Source organism: Trachemys scripta, chromosome 10 (genome assembly GCF_013100865.1).
Source record: "Trachemys scripta elegans isolate TJP31775 chromosome 10, CAS_Tse_1.0, whole genome shotgun sequence".
Lineage (NCBI taxonomy): Eukaryota > Metazoa > Chordata > Testudines > Emydidae > Trachemys > Trachemys scripta.
The window spans coordinates 16,985,558-17,006,955 of NC_048307.1; the positions used below are offsets into that span (position 1 = coordinate 16,985,558).

The 21,398-nt window shown below is 42.8% G+C and overlaps 1 protein-coding gene across 2 annotated transcripts in view; it reads right to left on the reverse strand.

The window, feature by feature from the left end:
• Positions 1–21,398, reverse strand: part of IQCK (IQ motif containing K) — a 99,435-nt gene that overhangs the window by 2,573 nt on the left and 75,464 nt on the right. The gene's annotated exons all lie outside the window — the stretch shown is intronic.

The window sequence follows — 21,398 nt, forward strand, 5'->3', positions numbered from 1 at the left end:
CTCAGGTTGCAGCCTGGTCTCTAGGACCCTGCGAGGTGGGTGGGTCCCAAAGCTGGCCTCAGCAAAAACGTCTACATTAAACAGACCCTTAGCCTGAACCCCGTGAGCCCGATTCAGCTGGTACAGGCTAGCCACGGTTTTTATTTGCTGTGTAGACATACTCTAGCTTTTATTTAAAAATTCTTCGAAGTCAAGAAACTCAAATGACAGATCAAGTCTTCATGCTCACCAAATTTATCTGTTGTTTTCAATCACTAGGGACAACAGCAAGGTCAATGAAAAATAGTTTCCTCTGTGTCACAGTGCAAACAAGAATGTGATCCATGTGATATAGAACAGTCTGCCAAATTGGGGGGGGGGGGGGGAAATCAGCCAAACAAGGAGCACAGGGTTGCTTGCTGGAGTAAACAATCCTAAGTGAACAATCCCTTCCCCTCTTACCCCCCCGCCCCCACATATAATAGTAAAAAGCTCCACCCTGTAGTGAAAGCTCCTTTTCAAAGCTCTAAGTGCTATAATATAGATTATTGTAATAATTTTCTCCGTTGAGACAAGCAATCAGCCAAGTTCTGAGATATCCAATGTCTATATTGTGCTGTTCTTAAAGAAAACTTAACAGACTTTTTATACTATCCATTGCCTGCACTTCAGAAGGGGGCTGCAGAGTTCAGCTCTTCCAGCCAGAGGACAGTTATGCTGGGAAGCCTGTATGTAGGAAAGGAAAGGTAACGGTCCAGTATAACTTAACTACTCCAGTGAGAGGTTAAAAAAAAAAAAAAAAAAAAAAACCACACACACCACAAACCCTCTGTACATGTAAGATAGGTCTGGGCACAATGGGTCCATGTTCTAATTTAAACTTCCTGACTAAGTTTCCCCAGCCTGGAAGATCTCAGCTTGTGGGCAAACATACCAGAAAACTTTTGGAGGTGAGGAAACTCAGCACTTGGTAGCGTTACACTCAAAAATAAGTTTTCTAAGAAACCCAAATATGGCTGAGATTGCAAGGTACACCACAGGCCCCACAGTGGAAAAGACAATGTTGGTACATGTGCAATGCCTGGTTGGTACAAGATTTCTTTTGATACATTACTTCTCTTAGTGGATGCTAAGTAGAAAAATTAAACTGATCAACAATGTATTCCAAGTTACTATGATGAATGTAACAGTTTTGCACCACGTATAGAATATTCACTAATGAACATTTAATATTCCCAGAATACTATGAGGTTACTCTTTAAAAATGTTTCCTCAGACTCAGAACCTTCCACATATTGTTCAACATTCAAGTGAAACAGGCTGGGTAAACAGGTATTTTAGAGGTGCCCAGTAGCAGCGCCGTGGTGTTCTATCACAGACCACGCTGTTTAGGCATGACATTTTCAAAGTTCATCACACTAAAACACAGAGCACAGGTTGTCAGCCTGAATTTGGATTTCAAAGAGTTACTTCAATAGTTTTAGACATTCTTTTGCTTCTAAGGTGGGCAAAAATGGAAGCTTTCCTTGGGTTTCAGATGTATGGGAAGATCGGGAAAAATCCCTTTTGTTAAGCCTCTTCACTAAAAAACAATTTGGAAAAATTTATTTTTCAGGCAGCTAGTCCTCCAACTGCACTAACAACAACTAATATTTTGAAAAGAGTAGGCCAGCTCCTTGGCGGGTGTAAATCACCATAGCGCTCTTGTAGAGCAAGTGGAGTGGAGCAACAATGATTTACACTAGCTGAGGATCCAGCCCATTGTTCCCAGACAACCAAGGTATTTAAAGGAAATGCATCCTGTGAACATGACCTGCTTACAAGTATACCAATTATGTGCAGGATCCTGCTCCCACTGAAGTCAATGGGAGGCTTCCCATTGCATTCAATGGGAGCATGTTGAGCCCCCTTATCTGTTTTCTAGCTTTTTTACAAATTGTTTTAAAAACAAATTGTACTTCAGTTGTACAGGTCCATTTGGTCCGTCTGCTTCACAATGTAATGATGCTGGAACGCATTCACAGTAGGGTGACCAGATGTCCCATTTTTAAAGGGACAATCCAGTATTTAAGCTCTCGGGCAGGTGTCCCAACTTTTTCTTTAAAATATGCAAATGGTCCCGTATTTTCTATCTGATCGCCATCAGTATTGGTGCTGGGTCCTGCTGCTGGCCAGATCCCTGCTCACCAGCCACCCTCCCACCAGCAGTGGAGGGTGTGTGTGTGTGTCCAGTGGCTGACCATGGAGGTGGGTGTGCAAGGCTGGTGGCGGGGCAAAGATGCAGCATGTGGGGCTGGCCGCTCCCCTTGCTGGTCCATCAGTGCAGCCCCTGCTGAGTGCCTGCTTTCGGGGCCCCCCCCATCCCATTTCTGGCTGTGCGCTGCAAGCTGCAGTGGCTGGTGTGGGAGAGCAGGTGCCAGGCAGCGGCTGGCCACGTGTCGCATCTGTTGTCTACCCATCAGCCCTTTACGTGCTTCCCCTCTCACTGTCCTCTCCCAGCCCCATTGCGCCTCCATATCCTTCTTCCCCCCCCCCCCCACCCCAACAGGGCATGTCCCACTCCCAGCGCTGTGTGGAGAACCAGCCCCTGGTCAGAGCACTCAGCTCACCAGCAGGCTCCTTCCTTCCCCCACTGCCTCTGGCTGGGGCACCCTGGGAAAGTCCAAGCCCTCCAGCTCAGGGTGCTGGCCAGGAGGTGCTCAGACCTGCATATGCCAAAGCCCCACACTGGCGGGGGAGGAGGAAGCGATTTCCAGCCTGTGCATGCCCTGAACGTGCAGGCTCCACAGCAGCCCTCAGGGCAGGGGCTTAGCACCATCGTCACCACCCCACCCTGGGTCCTTCCCCCAGGGAGCGCAGGGCTGCTCAATCCCCTAGGCACTCTCCCCTGCTGAGACACCTCTCTGGCCAGGCTGCCCTTGAAGCCCCTGTAGTCAGGTTCCCTGGGCCCTGGATAACAACAAATCCTTAGAGCTTAACCCCTTCCTGCCCGCACTGACAGGAGGCATAACCCAGCTGCCTAGAGATGTTAGCTATCTTTTGACACTGCAGGCAGGCAGGAACAAGCTGCTTCCAGTCTGGGGGGAAGGGGCGGGAGAGAAGAGATGAGCTCTGCAAAAACAGCCTGATCATCCCTCCCCCTGCGGCTCCCATCCCACCCAGTGCTGAAAGGCTGCTGCTGGCCACATTCTGGTGTGAACCCTGGTAGAAAGCGGGGGGTGGGGGGTGCAGACAGGGCGGCGCCAGGTACTAGGAGAGGTGGTTCCCTCCCAGGGGCCCAGCCAGGCATGGAGGGTGGAGAGTACCGGACAGGGAGGATGAGGTTGGTCAGTCACCCCCCTGCTTCCCCCCCCGCATGCGAGAGAGGTGTACGGGAGTGTGTGTGTGTGTGTCACCCCTCCCTGTGTGAACCCTAAAGCCTTAAAAGATAAGAAGGTTAAAAAAAAAATCCAACTAGCAGTATTTCTTTTTAACAGGGGTTTAATCAACTTGATGTTAATTTGAACGTTCATACTGCATAGTTCTCATTGATTACCATTGAACTCACTTGAAAACGAGTAATTTTACCAGGTGTCCTGTATTCAGCATAGGGAAATATGGTCACCCTAGTTCACAGACATCACAGAACTGCAATTCTATTGTGTTGGAGAGAGCAGGTTGCTCACTGGAGAGGTTTTTTGGGGAATTGCAGGGGAGGGAAGGGGGAAGTTCTGGACATATTTCCCCAGGGTAAACTGCAAGAGAATGCCAGTTCTGTAGTGACTATGATGGCTGTGCACAGATGTCACTCATTATGTCTGGAAAAACAAAAGGAATGAGAAAATGGAGTTGCCCAGCTCTGTTCAAACAGGCAATGAAAAAAATTAAATATATATTGCAAAAGTCTGAGGTACCACCCACAAAGCCGACCCTCGTGAAACGGGCTCCAACTAAAGGCAATAACACAACTCCAAAAGGCTTCCATGCCAAAGGAGGTGTGAAAGGCAGCCTTGGAAATATAGAGCAGCTAATTTAAGAAATGTAGTTACACCAACACTAGTGAAATCTTACTTCTGAGACAGGGATCCTTTTTCTGTTCTGTGTTTGTACATAATGGTTTCCTAGTCCCTGACTGGGGCTACCATAATACAAGTAATAAATAAAAAAAGGAAACCTAAGATTCTTATTCTTAAGTAAGTTTCTAGCCATCATGGTTGAAAAGGAGAGCTTGAAAATGTGACATAATGTAATCTAAAAGCTCAGACTGCAGCGGACAAAGAAAATCTCAAATCATAAAATTAAATTTCATAATTAAGACCATCTCAATTTTTTAAGGCTTGACTTGTGATTTTTGAGTGTTTGGGGTTGGTAGCACTGGTAATACCGCTCAATATTTACACCCATTTTTTAAGGGTTTCATATCTTCAGTATTTCAAAATCACATTTGTTACAGTTTTAAATTGTAATGACATTTTTGAGTTGTCAGAACTGGATTTCTATCTTTTTACTGATTAATAAAGGCCTGTATTTTAAAGATATATCAGAGCCTCTTTAATCCCCACAGTACTAAGGCATTGTCTAATTCATGCAATCCTGCTCCACCTGTAATGGAAGTCAGTTAGAAATTCTGCAATTGACTTGGATGGGAGCAGAAGCAGGCTTTGAATGAGCAAGTTTAGCAGTACTTGGTACTGAGCTACATAATAAACATGGTTATGTATTAGTATGGCTACTGTTATGTTCTTAGAACTGTGGGTCATTTTACATACTGTACCACCTATGTGCTGCAAATCTTACACACAGATGGCAAGGCAAGGACTGACTTTGAATTTGTTAGGTGCCCACTGAAACATGTAAAGCCAAAGGGGGAAATTCAAAGCACTCGGAGTTTTGTAGCTGCAAAACTCAGAGCTGCATGGTTAAAACTTCAGGGTTACTATTAACATTTGTGCCCTATTTAGTTATGCATTAAGTTCATACAACTTTAGCACCTATAGGAGACAAAGGAGGTCGTTTTTCATGGGCAATCCTAGCACACAAATTCTGAGTCAAGACTGAAATGTTCTGATTGAAGATTTGGTTGTTTCAGCAAAACCATGAACAAGGTTTGACCTACTTTATACACTACTTCACAGTATAACTGGTGTTTGACAATATCCTAGGAATACAAAAGGTTTGCACACCCATACCCTTGATTTGTGTGTAAATCATAGGGAATCAGAGAATTACAGTTAACAACTGAAACATTTGAAAGTGATATGGAAAAATGCCACAGATTTGACAGACTGTGGTACAATAAGACTATAAGAAAATTAAGTCCCATTAAAGAAAAGCTATTTGGTCTAGCTTATTAGTAGGGGCTTAGTATAAAATATATATAGAACGGAATATCATCCTAGCATCCCAGTGAAATGCCAAAGCAGCCTGGACATGAAATTGGAGCTGCTAGCAGTCATGCTGGAACAAGACTTGGTTTTTAAAGAGACAGTGACTTTTTTAAATGTTTATTTTTTAGCTCCTTGCTCTTAGAAGTCTCCAGCTAGCCTACTACTGGTAAAACCTTTCGCTTCAAGAGATCCTCAACCAAGTGTGATAGGAAACTGATACGGTGAAGGAAACATTCTATAAGCTAGTCACAGATATACCACTTATTTATGAATCCAAAGCAGCACCTCCTGTTGAGCACTCCAACGGCGATGATTCAACACAACATATATGTAAAAGGAGTAGTAGGATGATGAATCTTTGTGCTGACTCTTCTCTGAGCCAGTAAAAGAGTTTGTAACGTGCTTATACTTGGCTTAAAGACTATTTAGTCTTATATCTATGTGTACGCAGCTCTCCTGTCTGCATAAAACCACCTCCACAAGCAGAAAAAGCTATGTCGGCTGGAGATTTTCTCATGCCAACGTAGCACTGTGCAGATAAGGGCTTATGTTGCTGACGGGGGTGGTTTTTTCACACACCCCTGAGCGATATAAATTATGCTGACACAGACTGTAGTGTTGTGACATAGAAACTGGTTTAGGCTAATACAGGGCCTGACTAACAATGCTAGGTGCTGAATACCCTCAATGGTCTATGACAGCAATGGGAGTGGGGTACTTGGCACCTCACAGGACTCCCGCACACCATTTGCACAGGTAGAATCATTATTTAAAAGCAGTTTGCAGCCCAGTCTGCTTTAAGGCAACTAGATTTACTCCAAATGTTTCTGGAATTCCATTCCATTCCTATGCATCAGGCTTGCCCTGGGCCTTCATTCCTTTAAGCAACACAAACAATTTAAGGGAAATTGACTTCTCCACCTAGGGTCAAGCCTACAACTATTTAAGGGACCCAGATCTGATACATAGATACACAGACACACCCTACTATAGAAACTAGCTGACAATGGCTGAAAATTTTGAAATATATGAATTAGCTGGCTACTGTTCTCCACCGATGTAGCCTGAAGAAACAGTAAAATACATGAAGTACAGCAGATTTTTTCAGGTTTTCTTAAGAGAATTTCTCAAAACCAGTCACTTTTCCATACACAGCATTGAGTTTCCCTTAATCGTTTTTAATGTGTGCATTTCAGAGGTTATTTTAGGAGAGGGCCCATTGATTTTAGATTTGGCTTCTAACAAAAACAGCAGGAACATTCTTCCAACATTCTTGCATTTTGGACAGTATCTTTACAATTCAAAGTCTACAAGCAGCAACACATCCATAAACATGTTGGAAGAAAAGGACCAGATGAACAGTTTAAAGTGAGAGAGAATGGAACAAATCGAATCATGCATAATGATGAGACTGTAACAATTCCTAATCACATCCCATTATCCTCTCACAGAGGAACTGGTGACCTGAGATCAGCACTCCCTACTGCTCAGAAAGAAACCCACAGCAAGAGAATAGATTTGTTTCTGGAAAACTAACATGCAATAGCCAAAACACAAACCTAAACAGGTAGGATGAAAATCTAGGCAAAGAGGAGACTGGACAGAGAGAAGAAAAATCCAGAACAAAGGCAGTCTGAGCACCTGAGCAATATAGATCGGTTGTGTCTATAAAATGGGGAAGAAAAAACAGGAGAGAGTCTGGAAATGGAGGGGAGGTGAAAAGGGAGGGATGCAGGCCATCAAGGGAGAGTTGGACAGAATTGGGAAGGTGTGGGGGAAATGGGGTGTACTACTACAATAAATGGTGCAAGAGTGGGACTTCTGCAACTGGAGAGAATGGAAGGGGGCCAACTTGGGCAGAAAACAGGAGTGTCCCTTTACCAGGTCTGCTGATGAGGTTTCACGGAAACTGCATTTACACCTGTGAGACAACCATACTGCTGAAATTTCTACTACATAGAAAATATGCCAACCCCTCTCCAGTCCCTATTTATACTCAGGCACAAGATACATGAGCAGGCACAAGCATCACCCACTGCTCATTAACCACAGTGCAAAATGTGGGCCCTAGCACCAAGTGGAATTTAGCAGCTAGCAATATGTATTCTCTGTAATGCACCATGCACATCGCTGCTACTCTATAAATAACATGGCAAAGCTCTACAGTAGTTTGTGGCCTGTCGAAGCATGAACACTACCAAAGCTCTGCATTTGATAATCACTACGTTATCCCTTCTTCCCACCCACATTTTACATCCTGCCAAACACATTAAGAAGAGTTCTGGAAATGCACATTGGAATATTTCAACTATTTATTGAATCAAAAGGAAATTGTTGATTTTGGGGTTTTTTTAATTGGTTTACATTTTGTAAAACAGGATTCAGTGTTGTAAAACCATTTACTGCTTGTGGAGTCCAGGAAAGTATTGAAGAATTTTTTTAATTGGTAATTTGCACTTTTTTGCTTTCTTATCATTTATGAAGGTGGCCATAAAGGGTGGTGCTGGTAGTTTTATTTTATTTTCCTGCTTGTTTTTTTACTGTTCAAATATCAGGAGTGTCAAGTCTAGTTTTGTTGCAGGCTTTGGTGGAGGTATTAAATGACTACTGTGGGCCCTTATACCTTAACTGAAGAGGCAGGGGTGTTCAGCTTTCCCCCCAAGTGTTTATACACACTGGAGCGAGGTTAACAAAAAGGAGCTAAAGCAAAAACCCTAAATGATCAAAAAAATCCCAACCTCTTTCCCTTTCAACTGTTCTGCTTGTATTTTGCATGTTGCAATTTCACTAGTGCTCTGGTCACTAGTCTTCCAGAGAAGACATGCAAAAAATGAGAACACTCCCTCACCACTAGCATCCTCCCCCCCCCCCTTTTTTTTTTTTTTAAAATTGTATTTATTTCAGCCTTCTCTCTGCATCACAAAAACGCACAAGCTCTTTTTTCCCCTTTGCAGGTCAACATTAAGAAACCATCAAGGACCACTGCCAAGGTTGCAGAATGACACGTAGCCTCGAGCAAAGACACTGGGGAAAAAATAGAATGTTTGTATTGGACAGCTACTTCGTGCACTCGGTAGCTGCAATATTACTCTGACTCTATACTACTGTACTCAGGGGAATCACATGTCTAGCTGTCGTCTATCTGAGCACTGACACAACCAATCTAAACTATCACCTTTAATTTTTTCCAGCCATGACTAATGTAAATTTGCAAGGGGTTTAGCTTTCCAAAGACATCTGACTCAGGGGTGTGGACCAATTCAGCAGAATACACATCAGGAGTCTTATGACTTTTATCACATTCTCAGCTGTTACTGCCAAGATTAAACTTTCTAACCATCTCAAGCATTTTGAATTAGCTTGATGTAAACACCACATACACAGCCATCAAAACTGCTTTGTTCTTGGATTATTCTTGTGTGTCAAAGAGGTTTGTAAGGCTTTTTTGGTCTAATGTAAAAGCTTGCAAATTTTGCTTATTTTTTCATTGCAAACGATTGTTTTTATGAAGCCCATTTTAAACAATTCTGTATTTTAAAAATCAAGGGTCACCCAGGCTCTCTCTTTTGCCAATGCAGGACTGTTATCTACACATTTTAATATATTCATTCTGGTTTAAAGTGTCCCAAACTAGGCCGCCCTTCCACTATTCCCCAGTGTAATGATCCAATCCTGCAAACATGGTGTAAATGGCTCCGTTAACACCGATCAATCTAGGCACATGAATAAGCTCATATTCCTGCTTGTGTGCAGCTTTGGGAGTCTGGAAGTTTTTTCAGCATAAATTATTTTCCCTTTCTGAATTTCACTGATTTCTCTTACCCACACCCACCCACCCACATACCACACTCAGCAAACCTTCTCTATCCTTTGTATTTACACCCTTCAACCATGTGCAGACATATGTCCTCCTTTCTTGTTTTAGCATCTGCAGATATATTTAATTTTGCAAATCTCTCCTCGTAATTCAGTGCAGCTGCACCAGAGCTGTGTAAAGAGTGACGATTACTTCTCTGGTCTGTGACATAATGCAGATTCAAATTACGGTGCTCTTTGCTATTGCCACATCCTGGTGCAAACATCTAATTTGCTGCCTATCACCCCAAACTAGGGCACATTCAGGTTCGCTACTTTCAAGGTTTCTCCCTTCCCTGGAATGTCTGTATTCCTAGTCTCCCACCAACAACAAATGGTGTAGCTTGCATTTTCCCAAGAATTTCATTTTATTATTTTCTGCCCAGGTTTCTAACCTCCCTAGGTCCCTTTGTATTATTTGTCTGTTCCCATTGGTGTTTGCAGTTCATGCCAATTTAATATCACCTATACATTTCATTGCTGTGTTGTTAACCACATCTTCCAGATTAATGAATTAATTAAGATCACAATCACCAGTCCCTGAAGTACCATGAGAGATATTTCCTCCCAATGGTAAAATGCAGCGTAACCTATTATCCTCTGTTTCCCGATAGTTGCCTTAAAGACATTTCTTTTAAAATATCTCAATACAGAAGAGTAACGAGGCAGAAGAAAGCAACTATTTCTGGTGATATTAATGCAGCTGCACTCTCCAAAGAGAGATACACATGAAACCAAGTTGCACATAAAGGAACATTCTGTTCTGTGTCTAAAAAGCAGGAAGTTACCTGCTGTGCAGGTAGCTTTGTCACACATTGAGAGGTATCAGCATATAAAGTGATCTCACCTAGCTAACATATTTGATTCATTTGTTTTAGCTGCTGGTTTCATAGCTGATTAAAAAATGTTCACAGATGAAATAAATAGAAGAAATAATATAATATTTCCCCCCCTCCCCTCAGAAAAATGCCTTTTTTGTGATATTTTACAAACCAAGAAGAGGGGGAAGGAAAGAGAGCAAGTGGAAAAAACAAGAAAGACGTTTAAGATACAAATTGCTACACCTGGTACAGAGAACCACTTGCTTTTCCAAAAGCACACCAGCACAAAGAGAACCAGAACAACAGACAAGAATGTCAGCATGGTATATTGCATATGCAAGTGATTAATAAAGGCTTTAGACAGTTCCAAAAATAAAGACCAAATGTCTTTAAAATCCTTACATTGCACAACACATACTTGTTCATTTCCAATACTGTCACAGCTATGCTGCTCCTTCTCAGTACATTGCTCGGGTTTTAGGAGGCTCAGGATCAGCTTGTTCCTAGCCCTGGCATAGGTGCACAAGAGGGGAACAGATAAGGAACCTTAATCTCTTGGACCTTCTTGCATAGGAGCAGCCGCAGCTGCAGTCCCTGCACTCCCAACCTCTTCCCCTGCACCAGCCACTGGAACTCAAACTGGTACAAAGCACCTCTGTACTACCGCAATGAAGATCTGGGCTTTAAAAATATAATCTGGTCTTCAACCAAATCTCAGGACCAGTATGAAAGAACATTATCCCTTGGGTATAAAAAACATGACAGGAACTAAGAGCACTTACCAGGTAGAAAACAGGAAGATGCAGCAAACCATAGCCAGTTGTAAAATGGCTACCTTATGGCTACAGTTGTTTGGCTCTGGCAAAATGGAAAGGGCTAGCCCCAGGAAGGCATGCTGGGGGAAAAGGAAATCACAAAGGATGGTGCTGTCTCTGTGTCACATCCCACCAGTTTTAATCACAGATAACATGAAGGCAGCTATAGATTTAGTACACCTGTTTAGCTAGGCTCCAATTAAAAGAATTTCAGCTATCTGAGTAATGAAGTCGGCGGCGGGACAATGTTTTCAAAGGAAGCAGAAGCCCAGCTGCTGCTGTCCCATCCTCTCAGGAGACTTTTATGTTTTGCTAAATAGAAAGTAATCAAAAATCTCCCCAAATCACATCTCCAGACTTCAGGGGTGTTTCAGATAAACAAACGTTGGTTGGTCGGTCAAGGGCTTTTTCCTTTGAAAAATTTCACCCTTTTTTTTTTTCTTCATTTTATATTGAATCATTTATTTGAAATTTTTGGGATTGTCATTCCAAAACTGAAATATTTTTGGATTTCAGAAACCATTTTTTTGGGGGGGGGGGGGCTGAGAAACCAAATTTTTGTCACAAAAACAGATATGGAAAAATGTTGACTAGTTCTAATCTGAATTCAAATCCTACCCCTGATTCACCCTCAAGACTCAAACCCATATCCTAGTCTACTCCTAATCCAGACTTGAATGCAACTCTGTGGCCCCCTCTAATTTATTATTATTTATATTATTGGAGCACCTAGAAACCAGGGTGCTATTGGGCTAGGTGTTGTACAAAATTAAAGTATTTACAGTAATTTTCACTAACAAGGTGACACTTTGTTCTCCACAAGGAGCTATCAGGTTGTCCTCTTGACCACTAGGGAAGTTCTCTATACCCAGCATTTTTGAAGGAAAATAGTGTCTCAGAATTAAAGACCAACTGAAGTTTATTCAAATCCCTACCTTGGATTGTGAGGGCACTGTAGCATGACAGTACAGCATACACCCCTCACAATAATCCTCAATCCAGTGAAACACCACAATTTTCTACAGTCACTTTCATGCAATGCTTTCATACTAACTGCATCCCAAAACACTTTGCAGAGTTAAATAACAGAAACAGCAAGCAAGTCAAAATAAAACGGAGGGAGAGAGAAATTAAAACGGTATAGACAAGGAAGAAAAGAGATGTTTTCTAATGAGATTTGAAATAGATGGAGAGTCAGTGGAGAAATATGGGATGATTGTTCCAGATGGCAGGAGCTGCAGAGAAAGCTTTTGGACTCAAAGCAAAGAGATTGTATGAAAGGTCAGCAAGGAAGCTGGCACTAGATCAGTAGAGGTAATAGGGAGCAGAGCGGGCGGAAACAAGGAGCAAAATTCAGAGGTGATGTGTAAAATAAGTGCAGATTAGACTCACTTGCACCCATTTACCAATCCGTGAGTAAAAGTGTGAGAGTAAGGTATATGAACACATATGTTAAGGTAGGCTTACTTTAACATTTGCATCCTTATGCCCTCTTGGTAACTGCTACATGCCTTTCTTTCGGCTCCTCAGCACGTGAGTTATATTCATGTTGACTCCTTTAGATTTAGTGGGCCAATATCAGAGGTCATTTGTAAGGGGATGTAAATTACCATTGGAAAGTGGGTGTGGGTATAACTAAAAAAGTAAGTTTGGGGGAGTCAAGGAATTCTATCCTGGTAAAACCATACATGTGTGGTGGGGGAAAGAAGAGATGGCAGGGCTGGATTTAATTTAATTTAATTAATGGAGATATCCCATCTCCTAGAACTGGAAGGGACCTTGAAAGGTCATTGAGTCCAGTCCCCTGCCTTCACTAGCAGGACCAAGTACTGATTTTGCCCCAGATTCCCAAGCGGCCCCCTCAAGGATTGAACTCACAACCCTGGGTTTAGCAGGCCAATGCTCAAACCACTGAGCTATCCCTCCCCCCTGGGATTAACACATAAGCACTCTAGGAAGAACCACTGGGTGGGGAATTAAGGAATCAGATTGCACCTACCCCTGGAATCAAGTGATTACATCATAATCTACGCTTTAATTAAAAAAAAAACACCCTGAGTTTCTAGCCCTTGCGGTTGTGAAGAAAAGCTTGAAAACATTAACTGAGTATAATTAATGCAGTGACAACTTCCTGAGTCTGCAGACAGCCTGAAACGATAGCTCAGGAAGTCACTGTCTCTGGGATGGGACATACCACCTACAGTCCAAGTGTGGGTAGACAGTGTTGGGATGGAGCCCAACAGTGGGGAGGGAGCAGACTGCCTTAATCCAAGGCTGGGAATTGGTAAATTATGCCAATTTAGTTTCCTCTAGATCAGGGGTCGGCAACCTTTCAGAAGTGGTGTGCCGAGTCTTCATTTATTCACTCTAATTTAAAGTTTTGCATGCCAGTATTACATTTTAACATTTTTAGAAGGTCTCTTTCTATAAGCCTATAATATATAACTAAACTATTGCTGTGTAAGGTTTTTAAAATGTTTACGAAGCTTCATTTAAAATTAAATTAAAATACAGAGCCCCCCGGACCGGTGGCCAGGACCCGGGCAGTGTGAGTGCCACTGAAAATCAGCTTGCATGCCGCCTTTGGCACACATGCCGTAGGTTACCTACCCCTGCTCTAGATTTATCCCAAAGGCATGTGATAGGCTGGAGAAAACCCATTTAGAGTTTTTACAATAAAGAAGAATAATTTGGAGGTGGAACTTGCAGTACATGAGGAGCCAGGGACAAACGTGAAATCCTTTCTCAGGGATTGATTCTGCTCCCACTGTAGCCAATTAAAAAGCTACCATGGATTTCAGGGCAAGGGCTGGCACCTAAACTCCAGATACAGATGCCTAAATTCCAGATTTAGGCATCACTGTGGTCCACAAAACCTGCTCTCAGCGGCTGCTCAATTCTGTAGGTGCCTACATTTTGCTGTAAAAGTTCCTGCCTCTGGCCATGCACACTGCTGCCTCACTCCAGGTAATCAGATGCCTATTTCACATCTAAGCCCCAGTGCACTCCTCAAACCAGGGGAAGATTGCGGGGGTCATGCCTATCTCGTCTGAGGGCCCAATCCAGTAGGCATGCTCTGATCACCCACCAAACTGGGCCCCCTTCAAAATCTACCCAGAGGAGGAATCACGTCCCTTATAACTTTTAACCCAGTGGTTAGAGCACTCATCTGGAAGATGGGAGAGCCAGGTCCAATTCCCCCTTCTGTTTGATGGGGAGAAAGGATTTGAACAGGGAGTTTCTCCCACCTCTCAGGGGAGTAAGTGACCTAATTATTGGGGCTACAAAATAGTCTCATGTGGGCTCCCTCAATCTCACCTGTTGAAGCTGTTCCACCTTGGATAAATACTTAAATGTCACTGGGCCAGACAGTGAGATCAACTCTCTAGCCGGGGGGTTAGGGTGCCCACTGGGGATGTGAGAGACCCAAGGTCCAGACCCCCGATCTAATCACTCCTCAACTATTTATCCAAAATGTGACAGTTTCAACAGCAGAGCCATTGATGGAGCCCCATATCAGACTATCTCAAAGCCCAGTGATTAGGGCACTCTCAAGAAGTGGGAGACCACTGTTCAAATCCTTCGCCCCCTCAGCAGAGAGGGAAATTGAGCCTGGGTCTTCCACATCCCAAGTAAGTATCCTAACCACTGGGCTAGAAGTTATAAGGGAGGTGGCACCTACTCCTCATTTGCCAGCATTTCCTATAAGAACTATTTAGGTGCCTAAGCCACCTGATTCCAGGAATGGGGATTGCAAGAGGTCCAGCTGTGGAGTGTAAGTAGATAAACCCAGACTAAGGCCTGGTCTACACTGGGTAATTAGGTCATCATAATTACATTGCTCAGGGGTGTGAAAAATCCATACCCCTGAGCAGCATAGTTAAGCTGACATAAGTCCCCATGTAGACAGTGCTAGGCCGACAGAAGAATTCTTCTGTCAACCTAGCTACTGCCTCTTGGGGAGATGGATTACCTATGCCGACAGGGGAATCCCTCCCGCTGGTGTAAGTCAGTGGTTCTCAAACTATTGTACTGGTGACCCCTTTCACACAGCAAGCCTCTGAGTGCAACCCCCCTTGTAAATTAAAAACACTTATTTATATATTTAATACCATTATAAATGCTGGAGGCACAGCGGGGTTTGGGGTGGAGGCTGACAGTTCGTGACTCCCCCATGTAATAACCTCGCAACCCCGAGGGGTCCCAACCTCCAGTTTGAGAATCCCTGGTGTAGGTAGTGTCCACACTCAAGTGCTACAGCGGCACAGCTGTGCTGATCTTGTAGACGAGCTCTTAGGACCTGAACTCAGAGAGAGGGGTGAGGCTTAGGACACAGCCCTCTCATTGGCATCTCCCATTGGCTAGCGTGTTAGCTTTTGTGGATCCTATTGTTAGGTGCCTATCTCTCCTCATTCATTATATATGAAGCCTAGTGCTTAATCCAGGCTTTGTGGATCTCATTGTTGTTCCAATGATTTACTAGGGCCTAGAAGTAAAACAACACTCAGTGTTGCAATGTCTAATTCCCTTTGTGGATCCAGGCCTCCTTCCTTACTCAGGCAAACTCTCACTGGGGTTTTGCCCCAGTAAGGACTGAATAAAAAGAACTTCAGTATTTGGCCAAATAATAATTAATATGTTTTAAAAGATTTCCCTGAAATCTTCCTTTAATTTCCATAACTCTATTTCCTTTGAAAACAGAATAAATAAGAACACATTTTAAAATGTTAAATTATACAAATGGTTAAATTCATAACCCCGTGCTTACTTTTTTGATACATTCATTGGGACAGATGCCAAGAAAACATAAATATAGCTTGTAAATGTAAATATTTGTCCAATGGGTCCTCCTGAAATCAAGTTTATATTGCATGTACTGATAGATACTACACAACAAAATCTGATGTTTAGCTCACACTACAGATTATTTGGCAGATATTTTGATGGAAGGTATGCTGATCATTCTAGTAGTGTCAACCGAATCACATTACTGCCTGAGTTAGCATTTCTAAAAGCTATTCTACAGCTTGCAGTTTTAAAAGCTATTTTCTTTATCACTAGTTTTTCAGCACTGTTTGCAACACTAAATAAATAACAAGGTTAAAAATACAATATTTCAATGAATCTTTATTGTAATGTAGCAAATAAACATTTATTATGAATTTAAATGTAGTTATAGAATATTAAAGTTGGGTTTTTTTCTTATTGTGAAATGCAATCCTTTATTTGTGCCATCCAAGTTTTTGTCACTACAAATGCTGTGTCCTGGTCTACACACAAAGTGCACTGGTTTAAATAAGTGGTGATGTTGCAATGATTTAGTTAAACTAGTACACCTTTGTGCTTGTACATGGATATATTGGTTTAACTGGCCCTGTTAAGTACTTGCAGGTGCAATTAAATAACCTGGGCAAGGTAAACTGATGTAAGCCAGGTTTCAATCGATAAAAGACTGTTCACACACAAAGTTGCACCAGTTTAAGTAAAACAGTGCAAAATCACAGCTTTCATTAAACCAGTGCAACTATTGTGTGTAGACCTGGGCTGTGATTTCCTTAACCTAAATATAATGAATTCAATACGTGGAAAGATGGATAAAGGTGATAAAAGGAATAAAGGAGAAAACTTTTCGTCCTGAAATAATTGGCAGAGTTATTCTTCATATCTTCTCTCCATATCTACCCCAAATTAGTTTAAATATAGATAACGGAAATGTTTCCACTTCTTCAGTACAAAAGCAGCTCTTTGATTGAATCTAATTGCCACAGCACACAATCCAGTTCTCTGACTTTTCATTGTATATAACCCTTCAGGTCATAGGTGCTGGAACTAGGGGTGCTGCTGCACCCGCAGCTTGAAACAGTTTCCATTATATACAGCGTTTACAATTTGGTTCAATGGCCATCACTATAAAAATTCTTCCAGCACCCCTGCTTCAGGTCCATATTTTCAGAGTCCTCATCTTGGCCTCTGAAATTTTCATCTCTACTTTTTCACATCTAAGATTTTGCATGCCTGAAACTTTGACTTCTGCATGCATCCTATGGTTGTGCATATAAACTGGGTAGACATGGTATAAACTGGTAGCTATGCTATTTGCATGTGCAAACACAGGCTGCATTCACAACTCCATGGTTTTATATGCATGAAAATCAAAAGGTGACAAATAATGGGCACCATTTTATGGGTTGCTTTTGAAAATGTGGTCCTCAAACAATGTTGTCATGATGTATTGCTAGCAAGGCAGTTGGGTAGAACAGTTTCAATCGCGTAGGAAGTTTTCTCTTATTCATCTGACTGAGGATGCAAGGTTGTCTGTCATTACAAAACCTAAACCTAATTTTCCCAATTCTAATTTCCCTCTACTGTTACTCACACCTTCTTGTCAGCTGTCTGAAATGAGCCACTTTCATTACCACTTCAAAAGTTATTTTTCCTCCCTTGATATCCTGCTGTCAATTGAATTGTCTCATTAGACTGACCTCACACTTGGTAAGGCAACTCACATCTGTTCATGTATTTATACCTGCTCCTGTATTTTCCACTCCATGCATCTGATGAAGTGGGTTCTAGCTCATGAAAGCTTATGCCCAAATAAATTTGTTAGTCTCTAAGGTGCCACAAGGACTCCTCATTGTTTTTGTGATTCTTAAGATTCTCCCCTTTTCAAAGACCTCATTTCACAGTGACCTAAAAGGACAGCTGAACATGCCCATTAATACCAGAGCTCCTAACTGACAGAGGCCTCACCCAAGAGAACCATAAAGTATTTCCTCCCCAGGGGCTGATCACACTCTTTTTGCCATATTCTCAGTCCCCACTGGCCTAAGAAGCAAAGGAGTATGTTACATGGTAGCATGCTGTGATATTGACATACCAGCCTTCTGTTTTTGTCTTTACAGTATATTAACTTTGAAAGATAAAGGCTGGGTCTACATGACAGACTTACGTTGGTATAATTATGTCGCTCAGGGGAGTGGAAAAGCCACACCCTGAGCAACACAGTTATATTGACCACACCCCTGACATCGACAGTGCTATGTCGACATAGCTACCACCTCTTGGGCAAGTGGAGTACCTAGGCTGACAGGAGAAGCTCTCCTGTCAGTGTAGGTAGTGTCTTCACTAAGTGCTACGGTGGCAAAGGTGCATCAGTACAGCTGTGCCATTGCAGTGCTGTGTGTTACTCATGGGGGAATTCTGCAGGACTGCATGCAGAAAACACTCTCCTCCCCCCTCCTCCCCCCGAATTCCTGGGAAGCCGTGCTGGGGAGGGGGTATCCGGGGACGACCATGGGCGCAGTTTTTGGTGGGGATTTCCTCCCCAACAGAGGTGAGGCATGGGGAGCACAAGGGGTTACGTGCCATTCCCTCCCCCCAATTTCTGCAAGCACAGAGTTGCCCAGCTGAAGGAGGCTGCGTCTTGGCTCTGCTGATTCTGCAGCTGAATGCTGCCTCCTGGGACCTATCGTGCCCCCGTTCTGTGTGCTGGGAGCCTTCCTGTTTTCTGTGCAACAGTGAGTGCCCGTGGTGGAGCTGGGTAAGGGGGAGCGGGGGAAATGAGGGAAGGGGGAGGGGAGAGGGTGGGGGGGAAGAGGCAGTGGGGAAGGAAGTGGGGGTGGAATAGGGCAGGGGGAGGGGAATGTGGGAGTGAGGCATAGGTACTGGAACTAGGACTGCGGGGGGTGCTGCCACACCCCCTGGCTTGAGGAGGTTTCCATCATATCCAGGGTTTACAGTTTGGTTCAATGGCTCTCAGCACCCTCACTATATACATTGTTCCAGCACCCCTGGAGTGAGGGGATAGGGCATGGGGCAATGGTGGAGGGGGGATGAAATGGGGAAGAAAAGGGGATAGGGGAATCACAGGAGGAAGCGGGAGCCCAGCATGCAGCATCCCGTCGACAGTAGCTGGGGCTCCCCAATTAAGCAGGCCCATCGAACCCTCACACTGACAAGCCCTACCCCCCACTGAGACCCCCCCCGCCGAGCCCCATCTCCCCACCCAGATCCCCCCACTGAGCTCCAACCACCTTCACCTGGACCCCCCGCAGAGTCCTATTGCTCCTGCACCTGGAACCCCCCAATGAGCCCCTGTGCAGGTCTCCCACCGATCCGCCTGCACCCAGATTCCCCCAGACAAAAACCTCTCACCCCACACCGAGCCCCTCCACACTTGGATCACGCCAGGTTAAGCCTGTCCACACCGCTGCATCTGGCGCAGAGGGGCAAGGCCCCAGGGTGTTTCTGGGGCAAGCCCAGTCCTTGCACTGTGTCAAGGTTGAGACTGTGCAGCCTCACTGCCGAGTCCCTGTATTGGGAGAGGTGGGGGCTTAAGGGTGATCTCCCACCTCAATGCAGCCAGTGGCCTGCCATGCAGGAGTCACATTTATTTATTGACAAATAAAATTTGCAGAATTTTGCAGAATTTTAAAATATTGTGCACATTATTATTATTTTTGGCACCAAATTTTTAATTTTTTGGCACAGAATTCCCTCAGGAGTAACAATGTGTAGACAAGCCCTTAAGTGTAGTATCAGTTTAATATCAAATATGTCCTGTTTCAGGGGATTATATCATAAATATGTAGTAGGATGGTCTTGATAAATTGAATAACTGTTTTCTCTCTCTGACTAGTATGATCCTAATTTAGGGGCTTGTTTTTCCATCAATAAGCAGGAGACATATATGCATAACTCTCATTGATATCCATGGGAGTTAGCCATGTAAAAAGCTTCCATGCTTTGATGAGATAATATAAATGCTAACACACTGAAAAATGTGCCCAGAACACAAACACTCAGCTTAAGTCATTTAAAATGGATTAGCAAACATGCTGGATCAAATTCTAATGTTCCCTTCAGAAATGCAAATTCTGGGCAATTGACATAAATGGAATTACACGGGTGTTACTGAGGGCAGAAGTTGGCCCTATATTTTGTTAATCTATAATACAGGTGAATTTATTAAGAAACATTTGAAATACATCACTTTATGTGGGTTGCTTATAGATTCTAATGCCATTTTTGGAGCCACAATTCTCAGATATTCCAGAATGATCCATATTTATGTTCTTCAAAAATGCAGATGTACAAAAAAAGCAGATAAAAACTGAACCATTTTAAAACCATGACTAATAGTCTATGGAATTCCATAGGTGCTAGAAGAAAATCGCAGCAGGTTTTGCCAAAGTTTTCCTTAGATCTCAGCTAAGCCTGCTGGAAGAGGAGAATGTATCTGTGATGGATTTATTTTTTAATTTTTACGTATACAGTTATTGAACATTTCATCTAATCCCCGTCCCTTCAGCTATTAAAACAAGAACTCTACTGCACTATTGCGCAGATACATATGCATATTATATATGTAAATATAAATTTTCCTGATGCATTGTGTTATTTTACACTGCAAAATGAAGCGTGCACAGCTATAAAATATCCTTGAGGCAGCTGTGTAGGCTGGCAAACAAAACCCTGACCTTTTCTGTGTAAGACTGCAGTATAAATATTAATGCATATATGGTGAATCTGTACAGCCTTTATAACAAATTGCCATAATTTGACATGACTGAAGACTTCATCAAAAGAGATCACAGAACTACCCTGGACCCAGTAGTGATATTGAAATGTGTACTTCAATGATGCAAACTCCACTTCTGCCCTCAACATGTCCTAAATGTAGAGTACCATGCCTGTTTCTAGTTGAATTTAGCAGCTCATGATACCTCACATCCAATAACAACACATTAGTATGCATATATACCCGCACATACACAGTCATCTTTAGATCCAGAGCACCAGAGCAGTCCTGGACATAACACTGGAAGGTTTGAAAGAATTCATACCAGAAATATTTTGGAAAATTCTATTGAAAGAATGTGTAGTTGTTATGATGGCTCTAATTTTCAAGGTTTTTTTTAACTGAGTTGTATGCATCCAATTCATCCTTAATTGGTGCTTCACAGCCTCTGTGATTTCCATCCTGGTGTTCTCAAAAAATTCTACTTATATTGTGGAAGAAAAAACAGTGAACTTCCATTGACTGACCTCAGACTCAAACCTGCCTTTCATTGTCAAATGCAACCTACGGGTATTGCTGTTTACAGTCAATTTCTGCGTTTCATGGAGATGTCTAGAACTGCTGCAGTGGCTGCCATTCATCATTGTTTTTGTTAATTGTAGTTATGAGCCTGTCTCCTAAACTATCTAGTTAAAAATTTACCCAACGCTACCTGCTACTATTTGATGCACCTGGTCAGTGGAGCCTGGTGATTCTTTGGGTGAAAATTCTTGATGCTAACAAGTGCTGTGACTTTAGCTCTTCAAGTACTACAAGGAAAATATATTCCAATATATGTGTTTTATTACTGAATACATGATAGGAATGTGTGTGTTGGACAACTGGAGGAACAGACACCAGCACCAAGTCCTGAAATATCCAGCTACAAATTATAATCACATTTTGCCTCAATGTTAAAAATAGAGCCTCATTCATAAAATGTGAACTTTGTCCCCTATACAGTGGGGTGACAGAAAGCCTATGAATTACTTAAGTTCCACTG